Source organism: Bufo bufo, chromosome 8 (assembly GCF_905171765.1).
Source record: "Bufo bufo chromosome 8, aBufBuf1.1, whole genome shotgun sequence".
Lineage (NCBI taxonomy): Eukaryota > Metazoa > Chordata > Amphibia > Anura > Bufonidae > Bufo > Bufo bufo.
In genome coordinates this window covers 132324511-132345413 of record NC_053396.1, presented here as the reverse complement: position 1 = coordinate 132345413, position 20903 = coordinate 132324511, and the positions used below count along the sequence as shown (strand labels likewise).

The following is a 20903-nucleotide window of genomic DNA, read 5'->3' as shown; positions in this document are numbered from 1 at the left end:
TGTCCCAGGTGTCCTTCCAAGACATCATTCGTCTTCCAGTGACAGAAAAGCCGCCAGCTGCAGACAGCAGATGTTCGCCGGTGACCCAGCCACAAGTGCCCTGGTGGGAAGAGCTCCATGTAGGGGACGAGACTACCCCCCAACATCAACAAGAAGGGATTCTACAGCTTGTCAAGGAGCACCACCAGGCCTTCAGTAAGCATGCTACTGACTATGGAGAGGTTAGTGTCATACAACACACCATACCTACTGGCTCTCATCCTCCTATCAAGGAGAGATACAGACCCTTACCACCTACTTCATATCAGACTGTAAAGGAAATGATCCAAGAAATGAAAGACTCTAATGTGATCCGGGACAGCCGTAGTCCGTGGGCTGCACCCCTGGTTCTTGTAAAGAAGAAGGACGGTAGTATCCGTTTCTGTGTGGATTATAGGAAAATTAATCAAATAACCCACAAAGATGCATACCCACTGCCCCGCATTGAGGAGTCACTAACTGCTCTGGGCTCCTCTGCCTATTTCTCCACATTGGACTTGACCAGTGGCTACTGGCAAGTACCCATGGCCCCTGCAGATAGAGAAAAGACTGCCTTCACTACTCCCATGGGCCTGTTCGAATTCAATTGTATGCCGTTCGGGCTATGTAATGCCCCAGGAACTTTCCAGAGACTAATGGAACGGTGTTTGGGTCACAAAAACTTCGAAACAGTGCTGCTGTATCTTGATGACGTCATTGTGTACTCAAAAACATATGAGGACCATCTGAAACATTTGGCAGAAGTATTTGAAATCCTTATCAAATATGGCTTGAAGGTAAAGCCATCCAAGTGTCACCTGCTCAAACCTGCAGTAAGATACCTGGGGCATATAGTAAGCGGAGAGGGAGTGCAACCTGACCCTGATAAATTGGCAGCTGTCTGTAATTGGCCGGTTCCTACTACTGTCAAAGAGGTGAGGAGTTTCCTGGGTTTTGCCGGCTACTATAGACGTTTTATCCCCCATTTTGCTCAAATAGCTGATCCTATCCAGGAGCTCTTGAGGGGGCAACCCAAAAAGAGTCCTAGAACTCCTGTGCCCATTGAGTGGAATGAGAAAAGAGAGATAGCGTTCCAATTGCTAAAAAAGAAACTGACCGAGCCTCCAGTGTTAGGTTATCCAGATTATAGCAAGCCCTTCCATCTCTATACTGATGCTAGCAAGCGAGGCCTGGGAGCTGTGTTAGCCCAGATCCAAGAGGGAAAAGAGAGAGTGATAGCATATGCAAGCCGCTCCCTGAAAGGAGCTGAGAAAAATGACCAGAATTATAGTTCCTTCAAACTAGAGTTCCTGGCATTAGTGTGGGCGGTGACAGAAAAATTCAAGGATTATCTAGCCGCCACCCCGTTCATTGCATTCACTGACAATAACCCTCTGGCACATCTCAATACAGCTAGATTGGGGGCCTTGGAGCAGAGATGGGCCTCTCGCCTTGCCAACTATAATTTCTCTGTAAAGTATCGTGCTGGGCGTACTAATGATAACGCTGATGCTTTATCCAGGCTTCCCACAGAGACAGCTCCTGATGATGTGCGAGATGCTTGGGAAGATGTAGAGATGCCGGCTTTCTATAACAAATTTGCTCAACAGGATCAGGCTCGAGCTACCAATAACAGAGCTGCAGTTCCTTCACCCTCCAGTAGGCCTGAACCTAAAGAAGAAAGGTGGGTGAAACTACAGTCTGAAAGTAGAGTGCTGGGTGAGTTGTTGGACTTCATTACTAGTGGCAGAGCCCCTGAGAGGATTCGGCGTAAGAGTGCAGATCCTGAGCTCATCAAATTGTGGAGACAGCGCCATCAACTCTTCATACAAAAGGGCCTATTGCTACGGAGAAGCCTAGACCCAGTGTCCAACGAGAGAGTGCACCAGATTCTCATACCCCGACGAGATGCAGGTATGGTGTTGGAGATGTACCACAATCAATCCGGTCACTTTGGGGTGCAAAAGACTGAGGCTACTATCCGCCAGCGGTTTTACTGGGTGGGCATGAGAGAAGACATGGAAAAGTGGTGTCGAGAGTGTGTAGCCTGTGCCTTGAAACGAAGTGAGCACCATGATCAGAGGGCACCACTAAGACCCATTGTTAGTACCCGTCCTCTTGAACTTGTCGCCATCGACCATGTAAAACTGGAGCCTAGTCGCTCAGGGTATGCTTATGCCATGACTATTATTGACCATTTCACAAAGTTTGTTGTAGCAGTGCCTGTGAGAGACCAGACAGCCAAGACTACAGCCGAAATGTTCTGGAAGCACTTTCTCCTGCCCTATGGATGTCCAGAAAAGATCCTCACCGATCAAGGACCTGCTTTTGAGTCCCATCTGTTCCATGAACTGTGCCGCTTACACAACTGTAAGAAGATCCGGACGACGGCCTACCATCCTCAAGGTAACGGATTATGTGAAAAAATGAATCAGACCTTGATAGAGATGCTGAGGGCCGTGCCTCCTGAAAACAGAGGAGATTGGCCCAGTCTGTTGCCACAGCTCATGTTCACATACAATCATACCATACATTGTTCCACCGGGTATACCCCTTTTTACTTGATGTTTGGGCGCCAAGGGACGTTGCCTGCTGATCATTCATTGGACATACATGTACCTGATTGCATTAACCCATTACCTAACACCGACTGGGTTGCTGAGCACCAAAGGCGATTGGATGCAGCCAAAGCCATTGTTCAGGAACGTATGGACTTTGCTAGAGACCGACAGCAGAGAGACTATGATCAGGCAGCCCATGCAGAACCCTTGACCATAGGGGCCGTGGTATGGTTAAAGAATAACCGTCGTACCAGCAAATTGGACAGTAAGTGGGAGCGAAGTCCCTATGTTGTCACTGCAATCCCAAATGTTGGAACTCACACTTATGAGATCACCCGGGAAGACAAGGGATCCCAAATTGTACACCGAAACAGGTTGAAGCTCTGCCTAACACCAGAACCTAGTGCTGAGAGTTCTGGATCTGAATATCCTGTGTCAGAGTCAGCAATACAGCCCGAGGATCCTATGCAGGCTGTTAGTAATCTGAGGTATGACGCTGATCCCATGCATTGGCTTCTGACACCGTGGTTGAACTTGCTGGTGCCTGCTCCGGCACCTACTGTAGTTTTACCTCCAGAAGAGCCGGTTCAAGATGCCCTGGATCCAGTTCCCCCTGTAGTGGATATAGTTGTTCCTGTTGTTCCAGTTGTTCCTGACCGAGGTCTCACGGATGGAGACCCTCCTGTTGCTCCTCTCCCTTCTACCTCGTTGCTAAGGGAAGAGGAGACCCCTGTGTTGAGAAGGTCTACCCGGATGACCAGGGGACGTCCGCCAGTCCGTTTAGGAGACTTTGATTATTCTGGTGGTGTCTCCTCCCAAACAGTTGCCACGGGCAATACCTTGTTGGACATTTGTGCGCAAGAATGGACTCCCCCACGTGAGCCCTTGCCTGTGCTACACCCACAGGAAACCCCTGGGTAGTTCCGTTATTATGCTGTCATTTTATTGTGCAACTTCATACTAAGGAAATGTGCCCAGAGATGGACTCCACCGCATGAGAGCCTCTGTGATTAATAAGAAATAACCTGGGTACGGACTCATGTTTGTTATTTGAGCCTCCAAGAACTTTTATACTGTTTTATCCATTTTGCTGTTCTATCATGGACTTATTCATTGTCATGGACTATCCTGGTTCTAATGTTACGCTGTGCCAGGTCAGCGCCCCCGTTCCATTCACTATCCTGAGAGAAGAGAACGACGCCCCTTGTCACCACACTTCACTTTTGCCAATTGGACCTGATGTAAATGTAAATGCAGATGAATTACATGTATGTATGCCTGCATGTCTCTATTTTCTATTTCAGGTAGAGATTCCAGTTGGGCGACCCATGATGGAGTACGAGGTCGTACTCAGCTTAAAGCAGTGGGGTATGTAGTATACGGGAGTTGTAATACCCGTCACTACCAAAGTGTCACTTGGTGTGCTGTCGTCCCTCCTAATTATGGGGAAATTGTTGTATGCCAGTTTTATAAAATGTAATGTAATGTGTGTATTTCCCTGTCACTGAAACTTGCACTTACAGGCCGGCTAGGGGTGTCATTCCAGCTCTTAGGCATTAGAGGGAGCTAGGGAGCCCTAGTTTATATAAGGGCCAGACAAGGAAGGGAAAGTCAGTGTAACCTGATCTAGTGTGGAGTGCAGAAGTCAGTCTAGACCACAGCTCAGAAGTTTCTAGAGCCTGAGGAAGTTTCCAGAAGCTGAGAGAGACAGAGGCAAAGATCAGGAAAGCAAGAGGTACTCAGAAAGACAGAGGAGGTACTTATTAAAGCTATAGCCAAGGAGATAAAGCCAGAACTAGGTTAATGGGCCTTGGTGAAGATATGCTGTATTCCAGGATCAGACAGAATTAGAGTGCAAGCTCCTTTGCTGCAAGTCCTGTGTTCAACACTCTGTAATTACCCTGCTGTACTGAATTGCCTGCATCGACCGAATTGCAAAATCGACTGTATGCTGAGGAACTGCGTTTCCAATATTGTCTCTGCCTGCAAACTACTAAAAGTTGAAGTTCTGTTTTAACACCACGTTTCCTCAAATTATTCCTGCATCCGCAAACGGCGTGCCACCGTTTACTTGGCACTGGCGTCACGAACTATTTCTACCTATACCTGCCCTTGCAGAGAGTCAGCTGTACCAGGTTAGTGTATATTGCACTACATCACCCAGAAACACCTACTGCACACAACTTGAGTACGCTGCAGGAGGAGAAGGAGCTAGTGTCACAAGGAGAGAAACGTTTTGGAAGATGATGGAGTACATAGAAGACCGTGTCAGCGTCCTCAGTGATCCCTCTGTGCCTTACAACTATTGGGTGTCCAAGATGGACATGTGGCATGAACGGGTGCTCTACGCCTTTGAGGTGCTGGCCTGCCCTGCCACCAGCGTTTTCTCAGAGCGGGTATTTAGTGCTGCTGGGGGCATAATAACTGATAAGCGCATCCGCCTGTCAACGGAAAATGCTGACAGGTTGACGCTTATCAAAATGAACAAGGCCTGGATTGCCCCTGACTTCTCTACTCCCCCAGAGGAAAGCGGCAGAACATAAAGGCACTCTAAATGTGGCTTTTATGGTGTATTGAATATACTGTATTCCTATGCACCCCTTCCACCACAAAATAGGGTATATGGTTCAATCTTCCTTTTCTTGCCCTCCTCCTCCTCCTCATCCATCATATCAACATGCTTATTAGGCTGCCCTCGCTCCTCATGTTTTAGAGGGTCAGCTCAGCAGCAGGCCCTCAACCATTATTTTTTCAATGGTCAGCTCAGCAGCAGGCCCTCAACCATAATCTTTTCGATGGTCAGCTCAGCAGCAGGCCCTCAACCATAATTTTTTCGATGGTCAGCTCAGCAGCAGGCCCTCAACCATAATTTTTTGCATGGTCAAATGAGCATGTTTTAGATGGTCAGATCAGCAGCAGGCACTAGCTGCTAATGTTTTCTATGGTCAGCTCATCAGCAGACCCTCACCCCTAATGTTTTCTATGGTCAGCTCATCAGCAGACCCTCACCCCTAATGTTTTCGATGGTCAGCTCATCAGCAGACCCTCACCCCTAATGTTTTAGAGAGTCAGCTCAGCAGCAGGCCCTCGCCCATAACGTTTTAGATGGTCAGCTCGGCAGCAGATCTTCAACCATAATCTTTTCGATGGTCAGGTCAGCAGCAAGCCCTCGCCCCTAATGTTTTAGATGGTCAGCTCAGCAGCAGGCCCTCGCCCATAACGTTTTAGATGGTCAGCTCGGCAGCAGATCTTCAACCATAATCTTTTCGATGGTCAGGTCAGCAGCAAGCCCTCGCCCCTAATGTTTTAGATGGTCAGCTCAGCAGCAGGCCCTCGCCCATAACGTTTTAGATGGTCAGCTCGGCAGCAGATCTTCAACCATAATCTTTTCGATGGTCAGGTCAGCAGCAAGCCCTCGCCCCTAATGTTTTAGATGGTCAGCTCAGCAGCAGGCCCTCGCCGCTAATGTTTTAGAGGGGCACCAGCAGACCATCAATCATAATTTTTCAAGGGTGTGTATGATGCCCTCATTTATGTGTCTTAAAGGGTGTATTGAAGTGCCAGTTCCTTGTAATTATTGGCAGCTCTTTCACTTAGTCCCGCTACCTGAACAATTGTACCACAATGTGAATAAGGCCCTCCTTTATGTGATATACAGGTTATATCGGAGTGCCTCTTCCTTGTAATTTTTGGCAGCACTTGCACTTTTTTTTCTCTAAAATCAATTTTATCTTCGGTTTTGTGCGTATTATTGTCAGTCTGTAAAATTGGCGTACTACTCGGACAACATCGTTTCCAGCAGCGACCTGGGAGTCTAAGATGCATCCAGACGAACTATTTTGGGGGTGTTTCCATCAATTTCTGACCTTTTCATGTGAACCAGGCACCCTACCTTCTTAAGAGCAGGGGGTGCCTGGTTTAATGCTCGGGTTCTCCCATTGAATTCCATTGTGCTCGGTAGAGTACCCGAGCATCCCAAGGTGTTCTACTTGAGCACCCGAGCACTTTGGTGCTTTATCAACACTAGAATTTATACATTCATCATTGACAGCAATGGAAGCTGTAAAAATCTCTTTGCACTTAGCTCCCCCCAGTGGCAGCTGCATGAAAACACAGGAGAAGATTTATCAATAATAGCGTAATTTTTCGCCAAAATAATACTAACATTACAAATCAAAAGTGGCGATTTGTTTCACCTCATATATCAAAAGGCGCACAACAATTTCAAAATGTGACTTTTTTAATATAATAGAAATACGGAACTGAGGATGCCTTATTGTATTTAGGTTAATATATAACTTTTATTTAGGTCATATAAAATAAATGAGACAGTATGGTGTATAAATCTACACTATTAGAAGATAGGGGGCGTTATGGGTCTATATCAGCAAATGAGGCCAGTATGCCTGTTATAGTAGAGGAGGGTGGTACCCTGGGGAGGAGCCTATTAGTCCGGACCCTAACTCACCCTGTATACTCACCCTACTTGGCCTGGTCTAATAGGTGTCAAAACCTCAGTGGCTGTAGTCGGGGCACTCGTCCTAACAAGGACGACCCCCAGCCTCAGGAACCTCGGGCCTGTGCTGTAAACCCTATTCTCTTACCTCCCTAGAAGTTGTTGATGGTACCTTTATCCTACGCGTTTCACCGGGTGTAGACTCGGCTCGTCAGGGATATTGGTGGACAGAGCACCGGATGCAGTGGCTGTGCGTCTGTAGTCTTCTTCTGGCAGTGGCAATCATTGATACTCCCGCGTCTCCTTTTGAACGTGTAGCTCCTCCCACATGGTGCGTCACTCATCACGTGTCTCTTCAGACGGAGACACCATGCCGAGATACCGCCCCAAGCTGAGTACGGGCTCGCTGTGCCCCGTCACTACCAGGAAGTGACATGTGTTGTGGGAGTGGTTAGTTGCTATGGGGATCTAACTCCGCGTCCCCGGCTAGCTTTCAATGCAGCAAGTTTCTATTGATGATCGCTGTTTAGCGATCCTGGTGCCGTCTGGGTCAGAGGACAGCTAATGGGTGGTTTTAAATGTATCAGTTAGTGGACCGGAGACGACGCTCAATCACCCCGTCCTGTTCCGGACCGCAGTGAGAGCGTGCAGGTCCAGTCCACTTCTAAGTTATAGCAGCAGTGTCATTGCACTAAGATACAGCTTTTGGTAAGATAATAGCAAGTATATATATATATATATATATATATAGTAGTGTTTACATGTGTATATCGCACACATATACCTGTACATGACCAGCGTCTGTTGCCTATACGTACAGAAGAATTTGCACCATAGACCAGTATGTATCACACAGGTACCCCTGTGCATGGCCAAGATCAGATGACCTATACGTTTAGTAATTTATATGCAGCTGACACTGATCATGACAATAAGTTTGTCCACATGGTATATTGTAGAGGGTAAGTGTACCCTAGTATAGTTAGCACTACTCCATATAGTATTTATGATATATAGGTTATTCCTAGATAGATGGTAATAGTCCACTCAGTACAGTCCCCAAGTTCAGATTGGAACACTTGGTGCGGATAAATGTTACCAGTGTCCCATAGTGTCCCTTAGGTACCAATGTCCCATAGGCACACTTGGGGGCAGCGCCGTGGACAGCAAAAGTATGGAGGGATAGTCTGGTCGGTATCATTTCACTACTAGATGGCCTGTATTTTAATCTACCGATATTGTTTTCACAGGAACGGTTTATACGAAAGGTATTCATTGAGACCATTAGGTGTCACTGATTTTAGTCTGAAGATCCATCTGGTTTCTGCCTTGAGGATCATTTTATCCCAATCTCCACCTCTACTGGGCCTGGTGATGTGCTGGATACCTATGAATTTAAGGTGAGTGGTATCCCCATTGTGATATTGGTTCATATGGCGGGCCACTGATGTATCTTTCTTATTTTGGACATCATTGATGTGGTCTCTGATTCTACGCCTAAACTCCCTCTTTGTTTTCCCTACATAGTCAAGGGGGCATGAGCATTGTGCCAGATAAACTACACCCATAGTGAGGCAGTTTATATAATCACGTATTGAGTACTCTATGTGTGTAGCCGAACTTACGAAGTTCATGGTTTTGGATATTTGACTACAGGCTGTGCACCTTCCACATTTGAAGGTGCCTAGCGGCCTCCTTGACAGCCAGTTTCCGGGGTTCTGAGGGGGCTGGTAGTGGCTGTTGACCAGTCTATCCTTCAAGCTTCTACCTTTTCTGTAAGTTATTAGGGGGTAGGGACCTATAATATCTTCCAGATCTGGGTCTGTTTTTAGTATATCCCAGTGTCTGGATAGCACCTGTCTCACCTGCTGATGTGCATCATCAAAGGTACCAACGATGCGGGCAGAGTTCTGCTCCCTCGTTGGTCCCCCTTCTTCTTGTTGGGTATGAGCAATGTGTCTCTGTTTGCCGAGCATGCTCCCTCAAATAAATATCAATATAAACTTGATTATCTGCCTATTTCTCTCGATTTGTGACATTTTATTGCCAATAACACTAAAATGCCACTTATTAAAACATATGCGCCATTTCAGCCAACTCTGCCAGACTTGAGACTATTGAACATATTTGCGACATTTCCACCAGTAAATTGCGACTTTTGTCTCAGACTCGAGGAGCTTTTGTTATTGTTTTGATGAATGTCAATTTGCTGTCAAAACCCTTCTGTTTAGCTCATTTATATTAGATAAAAACAACTGCATCCTGTTTTATTACTTACGTGTCTTTTCATAAGTGCGACTTTTTGACAAAAAGTTGCATCTTTATGCCATAGATGTGACTTTTTACACAAAACACCACCACATAAGCTGTCTTAATTGTCTGCAACAATTTGAGACATTTCTGCCGATAAGAGGATGATAAATGAGGTGTAATATGCGCCAGTTTGATAGCCCCACCTACTTTGACATTTATAACTCATTTCTGGTGTGATGCATTTTTTATGGTAAATTCTGGAGAAAACAGTTCATATATTTTGTTACAAATCAAAACACCATTCTTTCATAATTTTGGTGAAACGTGCTTAGTAAATGTCCCCCACAGTGTTTTCATTTCGGTAACAGTTAGAAAAGACGTTCATCGTGGGGTCCCCTATTCCCCCAGGCTCCGTAGCACTTGATTGGTCAATAATTGGAAATAGCATGGAGGATCAGATGGGGTGTAAGTTCCAAGTCATGAGAGATCCACTGACCCAGCTCAGTGTAACCTTATTTATTTTTAGAGAAACAAGTAGAGACCTGAGATTTCTGTATAAGGTTCCATTAGGGCAACTGTAAGCCGTGTACCGGGGTGGGCTCCCCAGGATACAGCGAAGTCCCAAACAAGAAAAACAACTCCACCAATAGCTTTTGCTAAAACAGAATTTTACCTATTCTGTGATGAGAACATATTCCTACTACTTTACAAATCATTAGTCAGACCACACATGGAGTACTGTGTACAGTTCTGGGCTCCAGTGAACAAGGCAGACATAGCAGAGCTGGAGAGGGTCCAGAGGAGGGCAACTAAAGTAATAACTGGAATGGGGCAACTACAGTACCCTGAAAGATTATCAAAATTAGGGTTATTCACGTTAGAAAAAAGACGACTGAGGGGAGATTTAATTACTATGTATAAATATATCAGGGGTCAGTACAGAGATCTATCCCATCATCTATTTATCCCCAGGACTGTGACTGTGACGAGAGGACATCCTCTTCGTCTGGAGGAAAGAAGGTTTGTACACAAACATAGAAGAGGATTCTTTACGGTAAGAGCAGTGAGACTATGGAGCTCTCTGCCTGAGGAGGTGGTGATGGTGAGTACAATAAAGGAATTCAAGAGGGGCCTGGATGTATTTCTGGAGCGTAATAATATTACAGGCTATAGCTAGTAGAGAGGGGTCGTTTATCCAGGGAGTTATTCTGATTGCCTGATTGGAGTCGGGAAGGAATTTTTTAATCCCCTAATGTGAGGAAAATTGGCTTCTACCTCGCAGTTTTTTTTTGCCTTCCTCTGGATCAACTTGCAGGATAACAGGCCGAACTGGATGGACAAATGTCTTTTTTCAGCCTTATGTACTATGTTACTATGTTACTATGTTACCTAAACGTGGTAATGAACACAACCACAAATGCTGGAAACATACAATAAATTTACATACACTCAGCCCGAAGGCTGAGACCCTTGTGCTGCCCAGCGCGGCGCCCTCCAATGGATGCAGGAAGAAAGTGTGGTAATTTATCTACTGGCGGGCCCAACTAAACTGCCACACCTTACCTGTTATTCGGTTCGCCGAATTTAAAAAAAAAATTTGGTTCGATACGAATTTATTTGCGGCAAATCGGGTTAAAAAAAACGCCTATTTCCTGGCTGCAGAGAGCCATTATAGTGGTGTAGAATACCTTGCAGTAACACACATAGGGAGTCTGCTGTGGTAGTGAAACAATAGTATGAGTCCGTATGACATGTAGATGACAGGCGTCGCTCTTAGAATCACTGCACACTTCACTTATTTGGGCAGTCACGGGGCCAAAACTGATTAAATAACTGAAGTATGAACTCAGCCTTACAGGTCGATGTTAGCGCCAAGAAGAAGCGCATTCCTTTTACACCGTCGTCAGCTGATTCCACATAGATGTCTACAGAACCTGTTCTATTAAACGCTTATACAAGTAGAGCCCCCCCGACAGAGTGGAGAGGGTGTCAACAGTAAGTTTGTGATGACGTTGCTGATTATTTTGCCCTTCCTCTGATCCGTCAGAACAATAACCCCCAAAAAACGGATCCTGTCTGTTGAGCATCCTCCTTCCATCAGTCAGCATTTGGTCAGTAATCCATCAGTATTGCTAATGCCAAAAAAACCAGGAGTGGATCCACTGACACGTGAATAGAATATTTGATTGTCTTCTGTGTTTTGTACCCACTCCTGCTTTTGGCTATCAAATCACAAGCCAATTCTGATGGGACCATACAGGCCTTACGGCTGCTACACAGACAGGATCCGTTGTGCGTCCCATTTTTCCTTCCTTCTGACAGATCATAAGAAGGGTCAAATAAATTATGTCAGCCAGGTCGAAAGGCAAAATAATGGCCCAGTCATGAAGTGGGGAGGGTGGGAATAGCATGAGAAGTCCACAGAGTGGCCCTATGACATAGTTGTGAGGTGGAAGCAGCATGAGGAGGCCACAGAGTGGCCCAATGTCACAGTCTGGAGGTGGCGGCCGCATCAGGAGGAGGCCACAGAGTGGCACAATGACAGTGTGGAGATGACGGCAGCATCAGGAGGCCACAGAGTGACAAGGTGACATGGTGTGGAGGTGGCAGCAGCATGAGGAGACCACAAAGTGACCCGGTGACAGAGTGGGGTGGCAATAACAGTACCCGCTGACGATGGTGGGTGTAAGATGAAGCAATTGGCATCAGATGTGTGGCATCAGGCGGGTGGCAGCATCAGAATAGTAGCTGAGGTAGGTAGCCAGAAGAAACCGGTCTCTTTTGACAAAGTGTTGGTGTGCCACCATGGATGATCTAGTCTGATGCATCAGGCATTGGTGGGTGGAAATCCTGGCTGATCCACGCCTGATTTATCTTGACAAAGGTCAGTCTCTCCACATTTTGGGTGGACAGGCGAGCTCTTCTTGGGGTAACTATGGCCCCGCCGCACTAAACACCCACTCTGATGCCACACTACTGGCCGGGCAAGACAGCTTTTCCAGGGAAAACTCTGTCAGTTGCGGCCACAAATACAGTTTGGCTGCCCAGTAGTCCAGCGGATCTGGCAGGCTGCTGTCCAAGTATGCCACCACCTGCTGGTTCAGGTCCTGCTCTATGTCTAGCTGCTGGTGAGTAGTTTCTTCACTATGCGGGTGAAGAAAGCTGCTCATCATGACTCTAGACTCAGTCTGCTGCTGATGGAGCTGGTACTGCTCCTGCCACCCCACCTCTCCCCAGAAGCCATAGCAGTGGAACGTGAGCACAGAGGGCCCCCCCGATCATATCTGCGAGAGGATGGACGATGGCGCAGATAGGCAGCGGCCAACTGACTACATAGGATGTCTCTATAGTAGTTCAGTTTGTGCTCCCTCTCAGCGGGTGTAAAAAAAGGCCCCCATTTTGGACCGGTAGCGAGGGTCCAACAAGGTTGAGATCCAGAAGTCATTTCTCTGCCGAATGCTGACAATTCGGCTGTCACTACGCAAGCAAGTGAGCATGCATCTGGCCATTTGTGCAAGTGACTCGGAGGGACTCCCTGCCTCCATCTCCACTGCATACTGCCACGGTGTGTCTGGGTCCTCTGCCTCCTCTTCCTCATCGCCCTGTAGCTCCTCTGGCTGCTCCTGCTCCTCCTGTCTTGTCACCTGTGTATATGTCCTCCTTCTCCAGTTCAGCCCCCACAGGGCTTATGTGGCCATGAGATCTACGTGCCACGTCTCCAGTCCCCTGACCAGCCAGATTTACCAGCATCTGTTCCAGGACATGAAGCAGTGGAATGGCATCATTCATCCCGCAGTCCTGGCGACTGAAAAAAAAAAAACGTGGCCTCCTCAAAGGGCCTGAGCAAACGGCAGGTGTCAAGCATGAGCTGCCACTGGCTGACATTGAAGTTACATAGGGGAGTACTCCTGTCCGCTTGGATCATCAACAAATCGTTTATGGCCTTTTTCTGTTTGTATAGTCGGTCCAACATATGGAGGGTGGAATTCCAACGGGGGATGCCGTTCTGCCTCTGCAGCTCAAGGAGGGTGTGATTTGCGGTGTACTAGTGGCTGAAGTGCATGCAAAGTTTCCTGGCTATTTTTAGGATGTCTTGCAGATGGGTAGAAGACTTCAGGAAGACTTCAGGAACTGCTTGACAACCAGATTGAACACATGTGCCATGCAGGGCGCATGGCTCAGCCCTCCTTGATGCAGCGCTGTCACCATGGTTCCGATTTTCAGTTGTCGCGGAGAAAGCCAGAATTCGATTTCTTGATGAAGGACACAGAGCAGTTCCTCCCCTGTGTGACTCTGTTTTCCCAGGCAAACGAGGTGCAGAACAGTGTGACAAACTGCAAAGGAAAAGGGGGTCAGTCAGAACATTCCAAAGCGCAGGGGCACGTTGCTATGGCTGAGAACAACACTGTAAAACAAAACATGCAATGCAACACCTCTCTGCAAACCAAATAAAGTACAAAATTGCATAATAATTGCAAGTGCTATACTAATAAGTTAGAGATGCTTGGCAAATCATTTTGTACAAAATTATTTGAGCCCGTCTGCCGCACGTCAAGGCGATCTCTGTAACACTAAATTCTACCTGTTATGTGCCATGACGGCTACCATATAATTCAGCGAGTGTAGGTTCCACATGCATGCTGGGCCTGCCTTACTTTCTGTCATTTTTGGTGCCAAAATGGCCTCCATTATATCCAAGGAATGCAGGTACCAACATGAATGCCGGGCCCACTGCACACCACTCCTGGTGCCAAATGGCCACCAAAGACTGCAATGAGAGTCCACAAACTATCTCTCTCCTGGTGCCAAATGGCTTCCAGTGAGTGAGGGAGAGCAGGCCAAGCTATATACTCACACTAATTAAAATCAGCCTATGGGGCAGACGAGCTGGTCAGGAGAACAGTGTGACACCGCCGTGCCCTGAACATGTGGTGTGCTGGAGGGACACTGTGAATTGTCCCTGCAGTGGAGGCTGAGGACACAGTGGAGGATGAGGAGGCAGAGGCGGACATTGTCGCAGGACCAACAGCATGATAACGTGGAGGCGGAAGCGGCATCACCTGGCCAAGTTGCTGTTGTGGCTGTGCAGGAACCACATTCACCCAGTGGGCCGTAAAGGACATATATTGTCCCTGACCGTAGATACAGCTCCACACGTCGGCGCTTCCGTGCACTTTGGCTGGCACCAACAGGCTCAAGGACTGGCCCACCTTCTGTTCTACATGTGTGTGCAGGGCTGGTACTGCCTTTTTGGCAAAGAAATGACGGCTTAGGACTCTCCACCTCGGCTCGGCACAAGCCATCAGTTCTCTTAAATTAGCAGAGTCCACCACTTGGAAAGGGAGGGACTGCAGCACCAGCAACTTGGCCAGGAGCACGTTCAGCTTCTGCACCGTTGGATGAGTGCACGCATACTGTTGTCTCTTGGCAATCGCTTCGGTGATCGATTGCTGATGGAATGACTGATGAAGAGTAGGAGGGCAAGGAGCAGGAGCATTAGAACCAGCAGATGATGGGAAAGACAGACCGCTCCCTTCGGCTGAAGTGGTGGAGCCTTGACTGCCTGAAATCGGCTGCGTGCCACTGGGTGATGCAGCGGTTGCTGCGGCAGGCTGGACAACCACATTGGAGCCACGGTTCTCCCAGGCCACTTTATGGTGACGCTGCATATGTTGACGCAGGGCCGTTGTGCCAACATTGACACCCTGGCCATGCTTCACCTTCTGCCAACAGATTCTACATATGGCCATGTTCACCTCCTCCGGCGGCTTAACAAAAAACTGCCACACCGCCGAGTAGGCGATTTTACCCCCAACACTGCGTGGTCTCCTCATGCTGCTTGCACCTCACGAGCAAGCTGACACCCTCTTCTCCCGATGATGATGAAGCCCCTTCATCACCCGGCTCCCAAGTACGATCAGTTACATTATCATCATCGAGTGCTGTCTGCATGTCACTGATGTCCTCCTCAACCGTCTCTGGGTCAGGAGCCTGACCGTTTGCAACACCAGCTCCCACGCCACTCTCCTCATCACTACTTGCCCGCCTAGTGGAGGAAGCGGCGGATGTCTCCTCTACATCTTGGCTTGCCAGTAGCTGCTGACTGTCCTCTAGTAGCTCCTCCTGGCTGTATAGTGGGGTTGAACCCACAGCATATAATACTTCTCTGGCTGAGGGAACAGAAGAAGACAGACAGGTTGAGGACAGGTGAGCGCACAGGGCCTGCTCCCGGGCCATGCCAACTAGGGTTCTGTCTGATGAACCCACTGACTCTTGGCTGGGGGTGTCTGATGTCACTTGCGACGAAGTCGGAAATTGAGTCAACCATTCAAGAACCGCTGGGTTGCTGGTCAAGACATGACCGCTAGCTGACAAACGAAAATTAAAACACCCCAAAAAAGTCTGTGATTTTCTCACTTCACTACACAACGGGTAATAAGCTTTTTTTTTTCACACTAACACACACAAAAATGGGCTTTAAAACATATAACTGCACCGCTGAACGGCAAATATATTTTTCTTTTGCTGCTAATGCACAACAAAAAGTGCTGTCATTTTAGCACTTCACCACACAACGGCTAATAAGCCCTTTTTTCCCCACTAATACAAGCCAAGAAATGCTTTAGAACATATAACTGCACCGCACAAGGGCTAATAAGACATAAATATTTCCTTGTAATAAACCCTGTTAATGGCTGTTACACCCCAATAACAAGAACGGTTTGCTGGAATTACAGAGCTGTATAATGGCAATTTGGATCCCCAGTCAGTGCAGCAAGGTGTATTAGGATTGTTCCTATTACCCAGGCTGTAACCTCCCCTACTGAACCCTGTTCAACATAAATGCTGTGGAATGATTCCTCCCTATCCTTTCCCTACACCTTGAATAATCTTTCCCTGCACTTGTAAATTGTTTTTTTTAGCACAATGAAGTCTTTCCTGGCACTGTCCCTATCGCCTGCTGACATCTCTTCCTGCACTAAGTACACAGGAAAATGGCAGAATCCAAGATGACTGAGGCTATTTATAGGGCTATGACATCACAGGGCTGGCTGGCTGCTGATTGGCTGCATGCTTGGCATTATGGGTGATCCCACCTTCCCAGAGTTCCTTGCTCCATGTCCTCACACGTGCAGCAGCCATTTTAGGAAAAAATGCGATTCGTTACCACGAAGCGTGAGGAAAGTCGGATTCAGTGCGATTCGCTCGTCTCTAGTTATTACCCTAAAAAAACAAGAATAACTGTATGGGTGTGTGGTAGGGGCTAGCCTGCGGGGCAGCACAACAGCTTACAATCTTACAAAGCTCTACAGTATTCCCCCCTCCCATAACTGGTCCTGTAGCACGTACCTGAGTATTCCTCCTGAGCAAAACGCCAGCCTGGCTTGAGTTTGTGGGAAGTTTATCAGCTCTCCAGTGTGAAATGTCCCTTTAAATGATGGAGTCCTGGCAATGAACAATAGCAACGCTTGTGGCCTGACACAAACAGAGACCCTATCTAACTAACTACAGGCCTGGTCTCAGTCTCTAGGCGCCAACACTGTAATGAGGTGCGTGCACGATCTTACCGACCCGGGTCTGCTCTGCCTCCGCTGGTGACTCTGAACAGAACAAATGCCTCTCCAACAAGAATGCGGTCCCAAAGTGTATGTCGCTTTGCTCCTCAGCTCTCATCAGCGTTCCTGAAAGCAATCCTTGTTTCTCTGGTCAGGATCAGGGTCTTGGACACAATCAGCTTCACGTAGCTGCAGCTCTGGTTACTGAGGGATGCTCTCACACCTGGATGCCGTCGGATCCTCTGCTGACACGGTTCCTCAGTCTCAGCTCCCTCTAAGATGGCTACTTCCTTTCGCTTCCTCTCCAGGCACTGTGTTACTCCACCTCTCATGAATATGGAAATATATGTAGTATGTAGCTGTGTTTAGTAAATAGCGGCATCTTGTGGCTAAACAGCAGAATGTCAGTCCAGATCATTTAATTGAATCTACACAAGCAGTGTTCAGACAAGGAGAGCCGTTTCACCATCACACATAACAGGTCTACAACAAAAAGTGTCATCCTGGTCCTTGTCGCTTATTGTAAGTAGTGAAATCATGTAATGATACATCATGTAATGCTCACCTATGGAGGGTGGGGTGCGATCTTCCTCTATGAAATGCTGGATTTTTGGCAACACATGAAGTATAAGGATGCAACAAGTTTCAAAGCAAAAATCGCCCAGCCAAGAGGCTATGATCAGCCATGATATTAACAAATTGTTCAACTTTGATAATATTATGCCATGCATATTACATGGATGGAAGGGTCGTACTTAACATGGGTTATCCATATCACTAAGAGTTGGGGACATATTGAGCGGGAAGTTCTAGCTTCCGTTTTTCAAGATGTGAAAAGGATAAAAGTATCTAGCAAGTTGTGCATGCCTTGACACAGAAACCTTATCCTCATACCAGAGCCAAATTATCTTTTCCCATGACAGTACCAGCTCCAGTGCCCCCTCATTAATAGTATGTAGCAAAACCCCTATAAAGCTCCTTTCAGACGAGTGAGTTCCATGCATCAGACTCACAGCGTGACTCAGGTTTTGAGTCACTTTAAAAGTACCACTCCATGATGCACTTTCATTTTCTTTCATAGCCGCTTTAGCTCTTTCTCTTGTGGGTAGCTCCCGCTTTCGCTGCTCAGCTTTCCAGATTGAACAGTTCTTTTTCAGGTGTCCGGCATTTTTGCAGCGAAAACATACCCTGGTTTCTTTGCTTTGTATTATGCCTTCATAGCTGCCTCTGATCTCTCGTTCTCGTCACTATGCAGATTTTCCTTTCTTCTGCTGTATTCATCAATTAATTTTCCCTTAACATATTCCCTTTCCCTTAACATTGTCTTTCATTTCTTCACCTATTGCACACAGCTGGTCCACAATCTCTAGCATAGCCTTTACATGTTCACCCATTCCCTGCCCTTATTCCAGCCTCATCTTATACAGTTTGTGCAGCAGATATAGTTTACTGTTTACGCTTGCACATTCATGCATCTAGTACCTGCTACAAGTCATCTTTGGATAACAACATTTGAAGCTTAGACTTCCATAGCTGGTAGTTGGTATTGTTGAGCTTTGCTATTGTAAACTTCATATCTGAAGCACATCTTTCAGTGAATTGGATGCAGCTCTTGTTTCCTCACACAGGATTTGGTAGGATCGTAGACGCAGCACTTACTTGCTTGTGGTTTCCTTTTTCTAGTGTCTAGAGCTGGGCCCATAACCTGTTGGTTGTGAGTTAGAGAAGACACTAGTAGCTTGTGATGAGGCAGAACTTGGATTACTTGTGTGGATTAAGTTCCAAACATACAAAACATTTCAGCAAACTGTAACAGCAGCCATATTGGTATAAAGAGAGAGAGAGAAGGACCAACAAATTTTACAGATATACACAACTGGTAACCTTAACATACAGTGCCATCTACTGGTCAAGTGATATTAATAGACAATACTATACACTCACCTAAAGAATTATTAGGAACACCTGTTCTATTTCTCATTAATGCAATTATCTAGTCAACCAATCACATGGCAGTTGCTTCAATGCATTTAGGGGGTGGTCCTGGTCAAGACAATCTCCTGAACTCCAAACTGAATGTCAGAATGGGAAAGAAAGGTGATTTAAGCTATTTTGAGCATGGCATGGTTGTTGGTGCCAGACGGGCCGGTCTGAGTATTTCACAATCTGCTCAGTTACTGGGATTTTCACGCACAACCATTTCTAGGGTTTACAAAGAATGGTGTGAAAAGGGAAAAACATCCAGTATGCGGCAGTCCTGTGGGCAAAAATGCCTTGTGGATGCTAGAGGTCAGAGGAGAATGGGCCGACTGATTCAAGCTGATAGAAGAACAACGTTGACTAAAATAACCACTCGTTACAACCGAGGTATGCAGCAAAGCATTTGTGAAGCCACAACACGCACAACCTTGAGGCGGATGGGCTACAACAGCAGAAGACCCCACCGGGTACCACTCATCTCCACTACAAATAGAGGCTACAATTTGCACAAGCTCACCAAAATTGGACTGTTGAAGACTGGAAAAATGTTGCCTGGTCTGATGAGTCTCGATTTCTGTTGAGACATTCAAATGGTAGAGTCCGAATTTGGCGTAAACAGAATGAGAACATGTATCCATCCTCTGATGGCTACTTCCAGCAGGATAATGCACCATGTCACAAAGCTCGAATCATTTCAAATTGGTTTCTTGAACATGACAATGAGTTCACTGTACTAAAATGGCCCCCACAGTCACCAGATCTCAACCCAATAGAGCATCTTTGGGATGTGGTGGAACGGGAGCTTCGTGCCCTGGATGTGCATCCCTCAAATCTCCATCAACTGCAAGATGCTATCCTATCAATATGGGCCAACATTTCTAAAGAATGCTATCAGCACCTTGTTGAATCAATGCCACGTAAAATTAAGGCAGTTCTGAAGGCAAAAGGGGGTCCAACACCGTATTAGTATGGTGTTCCTAATAATTCTTTAGGTGAGTGTATATGGTACATGCTGTTGCATCCCCAACACATTATTAAAGCTGGGGGCACTATAAAAAAATTATTTACACTGTCAGAGACATTATTTTAGCTGGGGCGAAAATAGGGGGCATTATTAAAGCTGTGGGCAGTAAAAAAAAAATCCTACACTATGGGGGACATTATTTTAGCTGGGGGCCTAACATACTGTGAATGTTCTCAGAAGGGTCGGTCTAGAAATTACTGCCAATCAAATTCATCCATTTTTTAACGCACATGAAAAACTGATGCAAAATGGATGCAAAACGGACATTAAAAACTGACACACGGCCAGAAAATGGATGCACACACTGATGCAAAATGGCCATGAAAAACTGACAGTGTGTCTGTTTTTAACTGACGTTTTGCATGTAGCCTTAGGGTTACATAGCATCATAAATCAATATAATGCTATGAGACCCCGTCAGGACGGGAGCTGCCGCATACTCACACTGCGAGTCAGATGCATGGAACTCGTTTGTCTGAAAGGGGCCTAAGGCTAGGTTCACATCTGTGTTGCAGTATTCCAGCAATGCAGTCGAATGGGAGGTCATTATTATAATGTTGGCAGTACTATTGGAGCTGTATGGTGGAATCACTATTATAACTGAAGCAGCACTTTTGGGCACCATAGGGGAGGTCATTATTCTAATTGGGGCAGCTGTATTGGGGTACTGTAAAGGTGGGGTCATCTTTACTACTGGAGCACACTGTGGGGGTTTTAATATGTGAGCACTATGTTTTAGCAGTGCAGGCCAATCCAAGAGCAGGGCTGGACAAGCAGGAAGTGTCTTGTGCTACTGATACTGTCACGGATGATGTTGCAGAAAGCTGGAACTTATAAATAAACATCCGACTGGCTTGATCCCAAACTAAGAAGCATATGGGTGAGCCCTATAAAACCCCTAGAGCTCTCCCTGACTGCTATGCCCATGCAAGGGTCTCTATAGTAGACGATTGCATGCCCACGTACCTAATACTGTGTGACACCTGAAAAAACCCTATAATAGTGAGGGGACATGACCACCGGCTCCCTGCACTTAATACGGACGGAGTCAGGGT

General features: G+C 46.6%; 1 long non-coding RNA gene across 1 annotated transcript; it reads right to left on the bottom strand.

Annotated features, from left to right (window-relative positions):
- Positions 1-14887: 14887 nt before the first annotated feature.
- On the bottom strand, positions 14888-20335 carry LOC120978252. Its single transcript, XR_005774041.1, has 3 exons — positions 20204-20335; positions 16590-16595; positions 14888-14900 (listed from the first exon to the last, which is right to left on the bottom strand). It is a non-coding gene; the product is annotated as an uncharacterized LOC120978252 (long non-coding RNA).
- Positions 20336-20903: the final 568 nt, after the last annotated feature.